General features: G+C 44.4%; 1 long non-coding RNA gene across 1 annotated transcript in view; it reads left to right on the forward strand.

Moving 5' to 3' along the window:
- The first annotated feature begins 368 nt into the window (after window positions 1–368).
- LOC121364669 overlaps window positions 369–12,493 on the forward strand; it is an 86,296-nt gene continuing 74,171 nt past the window's right edge. The window contains exon 1 of the long non-coding RNA XR_005956891.1: window positions 369–690. This is a non-coding gene — a long non-coding RNA (uncharacterized LOC121364669). The remainder of the gene's footprint in view (window positions 691–12,493) is intronic.

The following is a 12,493-nucleotide window of genomic DNA, read 5'->3' on the forward strand; positions in this document are numbered from 1 at the left end:
TCTTTCACCTGACAAAAAGAAAAAGAGTAGTTTTGGAAAGATCTGTTGGTTAGGTGAGAACTACTTTCAGTTTCTGGCTTCTCCTCCTCCTCCTTGCACATCCCCTAGAGCCTGTGAGGCATCTGGAGGTGGTGCTCCATGCTGTGTCTATGCTCACTGTTACATTAATTTAAATAAATCATGCAAATGAAAAAAAAAAAAGTCTAAAACCTTCCTTCTGTGCAAAAATAAATCAAAATGTTAAAGTTTGCAATCCAATTTTTTGTCCAGCGTGGTAAGAGCTGTTGTGTAATGGCCTGTCCCTTTCTTCTCTCTGAAGGTCCCAACCCCATGTGTCCCACTTGTCTGGAATAACGTTTGGAGTCTGGCAGTCTGGTCCTTTTCATAGCTCCAGAGGATTTTTAGGAGCATGGGGAGCATGGGATGCATGGACCTGTGGACCCACAAAACCCTCTGGAGAATGCTGGCTGTGGATAAAAGCATCTGGAAGTTTCTACCATCTTTTTACCCTTTTTTTCCCTGGGTCACCCTGTGTCATTTGTGGCCCAGTCCTGAGGATTACAGCATACAGTCACTTACTGGAATACCTCCCCATGATCTTCTTGAAATGGAGCCACTGCTTTACCCAGCTGGAAGATGTTTTCTGTTCTCCCAGAGCTTTTCCAGTGCAGCAACAACACTCCTGTCCAGGTATGTAAATGTTTTTTTCATTGACTGCCCAGTTTGCTTTACCTACCAAAGGCCCTGGTGCCATACTCTAAGGATGACTTTTCTTTGCCCATTTGAGGTGTAGGTTCTTGTGAACAGCAGTGTCAGCTTCTGAAGGTTCTGATGACCAACCATAGCCTCATACATGAGGGAAAGGATGGATCTGTTGCTCTTTGTTCCTCCACCTGGATTCTCCAGGACTCTTGGGCAGCTGTGTTTGTAACCCACAGCTTCCATTAGCCATGTGTAGATCAGCTTATCAGGCTTCATCATCTCATTTCAAAAAAGATGACACAAGTGGTTTTTCTCTTCTTAGTTCAACAGAATTTCTGCTGAAGAACGTAATTTTGAGGATGACTTATCCCATAAAAAAGGAGATGCCTTTAGCTCTAAAATTAAACTACTCCTATTCCATATAGATATGTATAACTCAATAGCACTAGTGATAACAACTAAATTTGCATCACTAGAGTAATTTACAATGAATTAGATGTTTTTATGGAGGTGACAAATTTTTTTCCATTCTTTCTAGCAGGGAGTTACTGGTTTTGGTGTCTGTGGGTATCAATTTGCTGTGAAAATCAATTCTTTTTGGCAGTTGTGCTGGTTTGGTCAAATGCTCAGGTGTGCTGGTGTGTTGATCAGATCTCTCCTTCTACAGGGTAGACAAAAAATTAGCCCTTTGTCTCTAAGTTTTATTTTCACCATACAAAGAGGAGGTGCTGAAGGAAAAGGGCTGAAAATGCTTTGATGTACATTTATCTGCATTCCCCTCAGCATTTGTGAGGCATAAAAAGTTTCATCTTCTTGCATTGTAAGCACAATTTTGCATCAAAGGAAGGAAATGAGAGGGGTAGAGTGGATAGAGCATGTTCAGTGGGAAACATAATCAGTTGCCTCACTCTTCAGTTTGGCTGTGACTCGTAGGCCAGATGGAGATGGTGGACAGAGATTGGGGATAAAGATGTTCTTTGCTTTATCAATGAGCAAAGTCAAGTGCTTGCTGTGCTTGTAAGAGAGGCTGGAGCTAACAGTGGGGATTTGGAGTTGGAGGTGGAAGCAGCATCCTGCCAGGCTGGTGGGGATGGTCCATGCTCAAGCCCCTGCAGTGTAGTCATGTGCCAAGGCAGAGCCTTCTCCAGCAGCACTGCCCAGAGCTCAGCCCAGCAGGGCCAGACCCTTCTGTGTGCTTATATGGACTTTGTGCTCTGCTGCAGAGACATCCCCTGGAACCAACTCTTCATTTGCAGATAGTTTTCCTTCCTTAACCTGTATTAACAGTTATCCCATCACTGAAATCTCTAGTGTTTTATTAACTAGCTCCTAACACCTTCTAAAGCACCTAAGAAAGACAGATCACTTGCAGTTGTTCTTTTTATCTACAATTAAAGCAAACACCACTGATACTAAAAATCCTTTTTTTTGTGGTAAGCTGTTTGACAGACACTGCAAACCAGATCTCCCCTTGTTGCTATAAGATGTGAAAAGGTCCTTTGTCAGCAGCAGTGGAATGAGCTTCATCTTTTATAAGTCACTGGGAACGAATGGGGCATCAGTTGCTCTGCTCTGGTGCTGCCAGGCCCTTTGGTGCTTCTGGACACTGAACAAAACCTGCCTGTAACCTGGATAACCCAGAGCAGCCCCAGGGTGCTCGACCTCTGCATTGTAGGGTCAGCACTGACAGTGAGCAAGGAGAAAAGCCATCGTAGATGGACCCTGAATTTTGTGTTCTGCACGGCCCCTTGCAGTGTGACTCCCATGTCACACACAGTCTGGCAGGTACCTGGCACTTCTGGACCACCTGGGAGTGGCCCAAGAATTGGAGCTTGGCCAGGAATGATGCTTCAGTTGTAAATGTGCAGCTGTCCTTTACAGGGAGGAAAAATCATCTCAGGTTTTCTTCAGAGCAGGTCTCACCCTGCATAGATGTGGGGCAGATTCAGAGGGTAAGTAGTTTAAGGGCTTTGCTGTTGGTCAGCATGAACATCCAGGCAGGGGGGCTGCTGGCTGCATCCCTAGGTGCTAATTAAAAGATTAACCCCATTAGCAGTCAAGATTTTTGCTGGTAAAGTAGCAAAGATTTGCTTTGAGTCAGGTTGCAGATCCTTGGATCAAAATGTCCTTTAGGGGGTTGGTCTGTATACAGATGCATATTATTAATAATATAAAAAAATACAGAAAGCTTCTGTTTGGCTGCCTGTGGGGGTTATGTGTGTGGGTGTGTATTTCAAAAGCACATAACTGATTATAAAAATCATTGATGGTCTGAATCAGTATTAAGGATGGTTGGATGACAGTGAAAAGCAGCCCTGGCACATTGCAGGGATGTTCTTGTCATGACTAACCCCTCTCACTCTCACTCCTATGGAATTTTTCAGTGCCCAGCACAGACCAGCACTGAAATTGCAGGTTTGCAGAAGTTTTTAAATCTCTCCCCAGCTGGCAGCAAATTAAGGAATTGCAAGTATTTATTGGTTTAAGGATAAAATATAACCTCAAAGCTATAAAAAATTTTGACAATGAGGCTTTTTAAAGGGAGGCTTACTTTCTTCATGGTTTTGTGAGTCAAATGTGTCGAAGCCTGACAGAGGAAGAGGTTTTAATCTACAGGTGCTGTCTCTTGCTTGATGGTTTCCTGCTTCTAAAATTACTTCCAGGTTTTTTGGAATTGGGGCTGAAGCTAGTTTCAGCTTGTGGGCAACCTCGCTTACCACTTCAGCAGGCTGGATTTGTGAGGATTGGGGGCAGCAAATGCTAGTGCTTTTAAAGATTCTTATTTTGGCTGCCAAAAGTCCATTTGCCACTTTTAAAATATTTACAGCTGAATCTTTGAATTCACATCTTTTGCTTGAGGAAAGTGCTGAAGCTGGCGATGCTGAAATTTTGCTTTGATCTTTCTTCCCCTGTCTTGCATGGGGAGTTTGGAGGAGAGCATGCCCAGGGTGAAGGATGTTGATTCACCTGTGCTCACTCATCCTGCACAGGCTGACTTTTGCTCATCGTGCAGCAGTGAAAGTCAACATGAACAAAGCAAATTAAACATGCATGTCAGTCCTTAGTTTATGCTAAAAACATCAACCACTTTTGAAGTGTGCATTTTCTCTCCTTTAAGGGCTGTCCCTCCTTTGGGGCACTTATTAATGAATGCCATTTGTGCCCAAACTTTGTGCCCTTACTGCAGGGCATGTAACTGGGAATACATTAGGCCATATTGCTGTTTATTTATATCAGTAAATAAATATTCATATATTTTTAAATATCTGAAATAATCCTCCTAGTGTGTCTTTAATGATCCTCTATTGATTGCTTTAAGACCTTGCTTGGAATTTTGTATTAACCAAAGCATCGCAGTCATTACTTTCAGAATAAAATCTTTCTTTATGTGTGATTTTTGCTTTTCTTTATGTATGATCTTTGCTTTTCCATGCTTTTCCTGACTTATTGTGCACAGTAAATACTGAGCTATCTGCTGACTTTCTGTGCTCTTCAGGTTGCAAAGAAGCAGTGACCTATCATGAGACATATTGTTAATGCCAGCAAGAAAGCAAGAGGTGTGTGCTTGGCTTCTGAATCCTTTGTGTTGCTTTGAGGGGTTCTGTGCAGAGCTGGAGGTGCCATCAGGCTGTTTTCTGGTGCTCCCAGCTGCTGGGCAGCGTTATGAGGATTAGCACTGAGGAACTCTTAGCGAAATTTGTCTCATGCCACGAAAATGTAAAGCCTCCAAAGCTGGCTGGCATCCCAGGGCTGTGAGAGGCCCTTGGAGGGGCTCTTGGTAAAGGTGGCAGGATTTGCACTGTTCCCACTGTGAACGGGACATGATCTGAAGAGTTTCTGATGAAGCTTTAATCATCTCCAAGCTGGTTTGGTTGCTTACATAGGGCAGCAGACAAAAATTGCTGAGCAGGAACGGCTGCTATGGGGCCAGTCTGCCACCATGGGAGGGCATCTACCTAATCTTCTTGTCCTGCAGTGTGGAGCCCAGTTCAGAAAAACAAAGTGCCATTTTGGGCAATATTTTATTCTCAGGGCATTTCCTGACCTAGAATCAAACCCAGCCTCCTGGTTTTTCCCTGGCACTGTTTTGAGTATCCTGTGATTTTGCTGCTCTAGTTTTGCAGGGTACCATCATTGTGCTGCCTCCTCCTTTGTCTCTGCAGTGTCAAAATCAGGAGGTCAGATTAGAGACCTGGGGCTCCAGCAGCAGAAACAGGGCCTGAGTGTGTGCAACACAACAAAGTACCTATATTTATAACAATTATTGTAGACAGCTTGGGGGATGAGGCACAGCTGCATTCCAGCCCTGATGCCTCTTACTATCCCGATTAGAAGTGTATCTTCAGCCCAGGCTCAGCAAGCCCAGTTTGCCTGGCTGCAGGCATTCCCTGGGGAGCTGAGTGATGCTGGAGACCCCACACTGCCCTGGCTTGGCCCCCTCCACAGCTTGGATGTGCCCTCCTGCCACTGGCAGCATTCTTGAGGCACGTGGATGTGGAATTGCCATCATCCTCCCCACTGGCACTATCTCTTGGCTTTCATTAAGCTTTTTGCAAAGAGCAGCTCTTTGTGGTGGCCCCTGGGCCGTTTTATCCAAGGCTCCATTTGTATCACCATCAGGTGGTTTTTGTTTGACCTTTGCCTTGCTTAAAAATTAAGTACCAATGTACTAGAAAGAGAAGTAATTTCCCAGATAAGCACTTTTCTCCTGCTCTTCTGTAGTTCATGGGGGAGCTGGCTTACCCTGCCTGTGGATGACTAAGGAGGAAATTCTTTTTTGGTTAGGATAATGCTGACAGTTCACTGGAATTTTTTTTATCATGGGTTTATCACTTCCTCCCTATGAATTCTTATGTGCAGGGCAGGAAAAAAAATAGTGGTGACCACAAGTTATGGAATTTGCCTTCTGTAGAAAAGATGCTGAACAGGTAAATGATGCTGCCAGGTTTGCCATGGTTTACTCGGAGGATTTGCTTCATATCCAGTTACATAAACAGGCTGGGTGAGAGTCATGAATATTCTAGCAGCTATCATCTTTCAAATGTGTTTTTTTAATGTTAGAGTTAATTAATGCTCATATCTCTTGAATATAGATGAGTGTAAGCCTGCTCATCTTTCAGGTGAGGAGGAGGTTTGGATTTATCACTTGTCTCTCAGAGATGGCAGGGTCAAAGTCGAGTTTAAGTGTAAGGGGTTTCTGGGTCACCTTGTTAATCTCCCTACCTCCCTTTTTTTTTGTAGAGGAGATCTGGATGTGTGTCTCTAGAGAAGGCAGATGGAGTTTGGCCAGAGAGACTCTGCCTTTTGGTTAAACATGTGTGTGTTCATGCAGTGTTTGCTTCCCATTGGTGCTCCGTGATTGCACTGTTGATCTTTCTGCAGAGGTTTGACACTGCTGCTGAAAAGCTTTGACACTGCAAAGCACTGTTTACTTATGAAAGTGTTATTATGTTTTGAATATCTATTATTCATCTCTTGTGCTAAAAGTGACATTATGTCATAAAATTGCTGTTAGATTTCAGAGCTTTGAGAAAAAGCTGGTTTTTTTTTTGTCCCAGACTCTCTGTGACAGTACTGGAAAGTGCCTTACCCTTTGTATCTCTGTAGACCCCTTTTATGAATTGTGAGTGACAGCAGGAAAGTATAAAAGAGTGCAGAGGAGCTGGTTTTGATGTTTATAAAGGGCTTTGATAAAAGATGCAGCACACAGACTTGATATTATTTCCTATTTTTAACATCTTAGGAGCATAAAGTGCTCAGATCCAATATTTATGTAAAAAGGGAAAGAGGGGGGCTGTATTTCTTCTTTATTTTCTCCTCTATTTTTCTTTTTTAGGGCCAGGTGAATTAAAATAGAAAAGCGTCTCTCTTCTGTGCCCTAGTAAAATTTTCTTCCATGAAGCATCAGTAAAGCCAACTCCATGATGCTGAATGTGTGGATGATGCTGGAGGAGACCAGCTGCAGTTTTGAAGGCTCCTTGTTTGCAGGCTTGTGCCTTCAACTTCCCAGCCATGGCTGGCTCCAGTGGACCCAGCAGCCATGGTGATGTGCATGGTGATTCCCCAATAACGGGGAATGAGAGCCAGAGAAATCAAACATGGAAAAGCTGGGGCAGTTCCTACCCTTTCTCTAAAAGTCAGATCACAGTAGAAGCATCTCTCTAATAGGTAGATTTGCTTGCTCCACAGAGATGCAAGGCTGTGTGCTGGCTGGGTAATTGCAGTTTTACTGATGAAAGTGCTTGTCATTATTTCCAGCTTTCTTGTTGCAGTCTCCTCTTTAGTCTTGTCTGCCAGCATGGCTGGCTTGTGGTGGGCCTCTGTACTCCTGCATATGAGCTCCTGCATATTCCCATGCATCTAACACATGAGGAGGTTTCATGGCACTTTCCCTGTGTGTGTGTGTGCATAGGCCTGGATAGAAAACACGTGTGAGGGTGAGTGTGGGCTGTGAGTGCCTGCATGGCATTGGCACGGACATTTCCGTGATTGGTCCTTCATCCATGCATGGGCCTTCATGCTGGAAGGTGAATAATGAGTGTGCAAACCTGTCCTTGAGATCCACCTGATTACAAAAGTTATCCTCTTGCTTGAAACACCACATTTTCTATTTTATTGGGGCTAAATGCCTTGAAACACCCTGTGCAAGGAGTCCTCCTATCCCTTGGAGAACCCCAGGATGGAGCAACTTTGCTCAGTCCCATATTGCTGCAGTGGAAGAATTCATCTTGATGGGACAGACATAGCAGCAGCTGTCAGTGGGGTTTTTGAGTTCTTCAGCAACACTTAGTCATCCAAGGGGATCTTCAAAGCAGGTGCTGGTTTGAGGTCGCTGGACTTTAGCAAAGACATCTGAGGGGAGTGAGCACTTTCTGCTCTGTTCTTCATGCAGGAGTTATATGTGAAACCATAAAAAAAGGGGAATTACCAGCCTTGGGTGGTCATTGGAAGTGTGTTTGCTTGGGTGTTGTCTCCCAGCCTCTGCTGTCACTCTAAAGATTGCCAAGCTGGACACTGAGGTCTGCAGGGTGCGATGTTCCTTTGGGATTTGTTGTCATAGAGTTGTGCCTGCTTGGTAGCCTTGCACCTTGCGTGCTCCTTTGTGGTGATGAGTCCTCAGTTACATTCCAAAAAGACGACTCTGGTCACACACGATTACAGGGGCTGAAGCACAGTTTTATTTTTTTCTTGCCTCACCCATGAAACTGCAACAGCGTATGTAAGCAGCTGACTTGTTGACTTGGCTGGCTTATAGCAGTAGTGTGTCAGCTTATACAGGTGTCTTTTCAACTTCTGACAGGCTGTTCAGTTAGGCAGAAGGTGTGGGTATCCTTAGTTCTTTTGTAAGGTATGGGAGGACTGTTTTGTTCAGGTGGAGTGGACGCCATGGTAAATTGGAAAAGCTGTTGCTGAGTCCAGAAGAGATGAGTAAGGGTAGAACTTGTTAAGCTGAAGTGGCAGACGTTGTCTGTGCCCCAGCTGTGGCACTGGCGTTGGGGTGTTCTCCCGTGCCTTGGTGCCTGCTGTTCTGCAGCTTGGGTGCTTCCATTGCATTTCCAGCAGCAATCCATATGCCTGGCTCTGGAGCACAGTGGGGGCTCCCCAAAACCTGGGGCTCTGTGTCATTGAGCAGAGCTGTGCCAAAGTGCCTGATGAAGCATGGATCTTGGCTGGCAAGAGCTGCAGTTCCTCTTCTTTTGAAAGAAGCTGGGAAAGGCTCCCCAAAACAACCAGTGGAGAAAACATCCAGATGAAAGATCTGGTAAGTCTCAGTGTCCCCTCTGTGGTGTTTTCAGGCTCTTCTGTAATCAGCTGTCATTTTAGGATCTGGGCGTATTGGACTTCAGGGAGTATGGATTGGAACTTAAACAAACAGTGATTCTTCTATAAATATTTAGCTCACACTGTTTAGGAGCTGCTGAGAGTTGGAGACAAAAAATAGTTTAAAGTTCATGACTGTCTGGAAAAGCTATCGGGGGGAGGCACTTGGTCACCAGATTGCCTGGCATGTAGGTTTTGAATAGTTAATCCTCTTTTTTTCCCCTGAGGAAGAGGATGTGTTTAAGCATCCTTTGGAGAGGCATAAGATTGCATTTTTCCATTGCTTGCATGGCTGCAGTGGAGACTCAAATCAAAGAGGTTTTCTTCAAGAGAAGACCTGGTATGGAGTAAATGGATGGTGCCCCCTGACTGTACACATCTTTTCAAATTTGGAGTGGACCAAATCCATCTGAAGTTCATACATCTGCATGGGAGAGGGGGGATATGTCTCCAAGTGTGTGCTTTTGTCTGACAGAGGTTTGTGCCTGGGCCAGCTGCTGCTGAACGATGGGGTCCCTGATGGGGTTTGTGTAGACAGCATGAATCTTGGGCTGCCACATTGTTCCTGCTCTTGCAAAAACCATGATAGTGAGGTAGACCTTCCTCTGCCAGCCTTTTTTTTTTCTCTCTTAAATATGAAGATAATACACTTTTTTCAATTTGCAGAGCTCTTCAAAGAATAGAAAAGAATGAAATGTGCTGATAAGGAGGGCATTGGTAGCCGAGACAGGCAGAGGCATACAGGCTTTGAATAAGCAGGGAACATCATGCACAGGAGTCTGGGGTTACTGATTAAAAAGAAGAGAAAATAATTGATTATTTTCTCTCTCCCTCTGTCTTGCTCTCTCTGTCTTGCTCTTCTAACACAAAGTACATGCAGTTGAACTAGATGATGGTTGTAGGTCCCTTCCAACTGTCCTATCCTATCCTATCCTATCCTATCCTATCCTAATATCCCATCCCATCCCATCCCATCCCACTAATATAACAGTAAACACAAAATGTTTGCTATGCCCTGTAAAACATTTTACAACTGTTTGCACCACCCCTGCCCCTGGTTACAGCATCCTGGGTCTTTTTGTACCAGGATGATTGGTGTGCCCTGTCCTTGTGGTCAGCTGCTTTGCCTGAAGATTAATGGCAGAGGAGAAAGTGTGAGGGAAGGACAGGTAAGAAAAACATAAATTTCTCATTTATCAGGTTGTTGAAACTACTTTTGAGGTTTGAGAGAAAATGTCAGTATTTGAGTTGGAGGTGGTGGCAAGCTTGATGGTTTTTCTCTTTCAATAGTTTCTTTTAGTGCCCTTCCTAATTTAAGACAAGGTGTTTAAATTATTAATGTTTTAGCACTGAAGCAGAGGGATTCCAAAGCCTTTGGCAAATATCTGCTAAAGCATCTATCTTAAAAAAGAGCTTCATGTTTTTTTCTGACTCCATCTTTGACAAAAGTTCCCCTTCTGTGAGAAGCACTGAATCTACAGAGGTGGACAAAGAACTTGATTTTATGTAGAAGGTAATTTTCTCCAGTGGTGTTTGGCCAGAAAACAAAGATGATAATTATTTTTATTTTTTGGCATAGCCTTTGCAGATCTCTGTGCTTCTGCCTGTGGCTGAGGCAACACTATGCCATTGGTGAATGCCAGCACACTGTCCGTGATGCTCAGGTGCTGCCTGTGAGAGGTGGGTACCCTTATCTGGTCTTTCTGGCTGCAGCATCCTGGAGATGAGAGGCAGCTGAGGCTTCAGACACTTTCACCAAAGCTGTAGTCTGAGCTCAGGCCTCCCATTGGATTTACCACACATTTTCGTCCCTATTCCCTTTAGGTATTTGTACTGATTTTGTACCAAATCTCCTTCTTGCTACTTGAACTGAAGAATAAAGTATTATAACTCTGGCATGGGGCAACTGTCCAAGGGATATATTGGGATACACTTGGCCTTTGAAAACAAGGACTTCAGTCTCCAGCCCTGTCAGTCCTTCTGGCTCCTGGAAGTTTTTCTTCCAAATGGTTATTTCAAACCTCAGAGAAGAAGTTTGTGTTTTTTCAGAGCTATGATTAATACCATTTTTACGCTTCGTTGCAAAATGCCACACAATGAATGAGACCAGCAGGGTGGTGGTTTATGGGTGGCAGGAAAAAGAAAATCAAGCAAACACTTTAAAATGCTGTTTTGGAAGAGTGATGTGTGTGTGCATGTTTTATAATCTGCTGTGAGCTGTGGGGTTACGTTCCTATTAAAAAGAAAAGGGGGAAAAAAGGCTTAAACCTCATCTATGGGAAGAATGTCAGAAATAGTTGAGAAACTGAATAATTACAGTCTTTTTTGTGGGTCAGTGAAAGTGAAGGATTGCAATGCAGGTGGCTTTGCAATTAAAAAGTCACAGGATGGCTGAAGCTGGAAGGGACCTGTGCAGGTGGTAGGTAGCTTCAGCCAGTTGCCCAGGACCATGTCCAGATGGCTTTTGCATATCTCCACAGATGGGGACTCCACAATCTTCCTGAGCAAGCTTGGTCACCCTCACAGTAAAATGAGGCATAATGCATGCTATTTCAGCACATTGGCCACAGGTTTCTGCTCGTTACTGCTGCAGTCTGGAGAGTTTGTGGGGGTGTGTGGTGTTGGGACAGAATGTGTTGAATGCATGGGGAGCCTGGGCTGCAGCTGAACCCCGTGGCTCGGGCTTGGCAGTGCTTGGCTGGGACTTGGAAGAGTTGGGCTTGACATAAGATGCCAAAAATGGTCTCTTCAGCAGTGTGCAGGGAGTCTTGCTGCCTGATGGCCAGGTCTGGGCCACTCCGATTTGGTTTTGAGGCTGTGCTTATACCTGAGCCTCCAGCCAACTCTGCTGTCTTTTGCTTCCCTTCCCTTGACAGTGTGTCTGTTCCCAGCTGCCGAGTCACTTTGCCACCAGAATCTGGGACTCATTTATCAGCATAAAATCAGGCTAATTACACCTTTGAAGTGTTCAGCATCAGTGGTGTTGCAGCATCAGGTGCTTCGCCAGAAAACTCTGTGTTAGTTGCAAACCTTAGGGAAAAGAGGCCTAGAGGTTTCTTATGGCTGTGTACCTAATGTGTCCTCATCCTGAGGACAAAGAGGATGCTAGTGCATGTGGGAGGTCACCTCACCCCCCATAGAGACATTTGGGTCAGCATAGATTTGCTTCCTGGTGGCTTCATGTGCATTCCTCACACAGCAAAACAAGCAAAGCCTAAGACTACTCAGCCTCTCCTTGGTCTCTAGTGTTTCCTCCTGTCTTCCATCCATGGAGAACAGCAACCCTTGTTTGTTGCCCTGGATGCCTTTTTTTCCCCTCTAAGCCATGTTCTTTTCATCCTGTTTTTGTTGCTGATAAATGATGGGAATAGCAGCAGTGAGATGATGCCTCCCAGTGAGCACTCCCACTGTCCACAGACGTGTCCCATATAGCCCTTGTGCCAGTGACGGGTATTTTCTCATTAAAAATAGACCACAGACAATGCCCCTTCCTGAGGACTGTGATTTATCATTTAATAACAAGTGGTTACTCATTTCCTTCGGAAAACTCTCTGGAAGTGTTATTTTTCTTTTCCCCCTTGCTTCCCTTTTTTTAATTTCCTTCGAAACCCTTCATTACCCATCAGAGCCACTGTGTCTGTTAAATGAAGTGTTCCCTTTTCAAGTGGAAATCATATTTATGATTTAAAGTTAATGAAAATAACAACTCTTAACCCGTTGGGCATGAGCTTTTCTTTGTAAGTGCCTGCAGCCCTGAAGTCTTAGCTCAGCCGCAGGAAACAGCAGCAGAGAGCTGGGTAGGTAAGACTTGAAAAACTGTGATGCTGATCCTAAATGGGGAATGGATGATTTGCTTGAGCTGACTTTAAAGAAAATTTCAAGTAACTTTAGAACTCATATTGTCTTGACTTGCCAGCCCTTAGCTGTGATACCTCCAAGTTCTCCTGAAGGATGGAGAGCCTGCAGAACT

Source organism: Pyrgilauda ruficollis, unplaced genomic scaffold, assembly GCF_017590135.1.
Source record: "Pyrgilauda ruficollis isolate IOZ18807 unplaced genomic scaffold, ASM1759013v1 scaffold87, whole genome shotgun sequence".
Taxonomy (NCBI): Eukaryota; Metazoa; Chordata; class Aves; order Passeriformes; family Passeridae; genus Pyrgilauda; species Pyrgilauda ruficollis.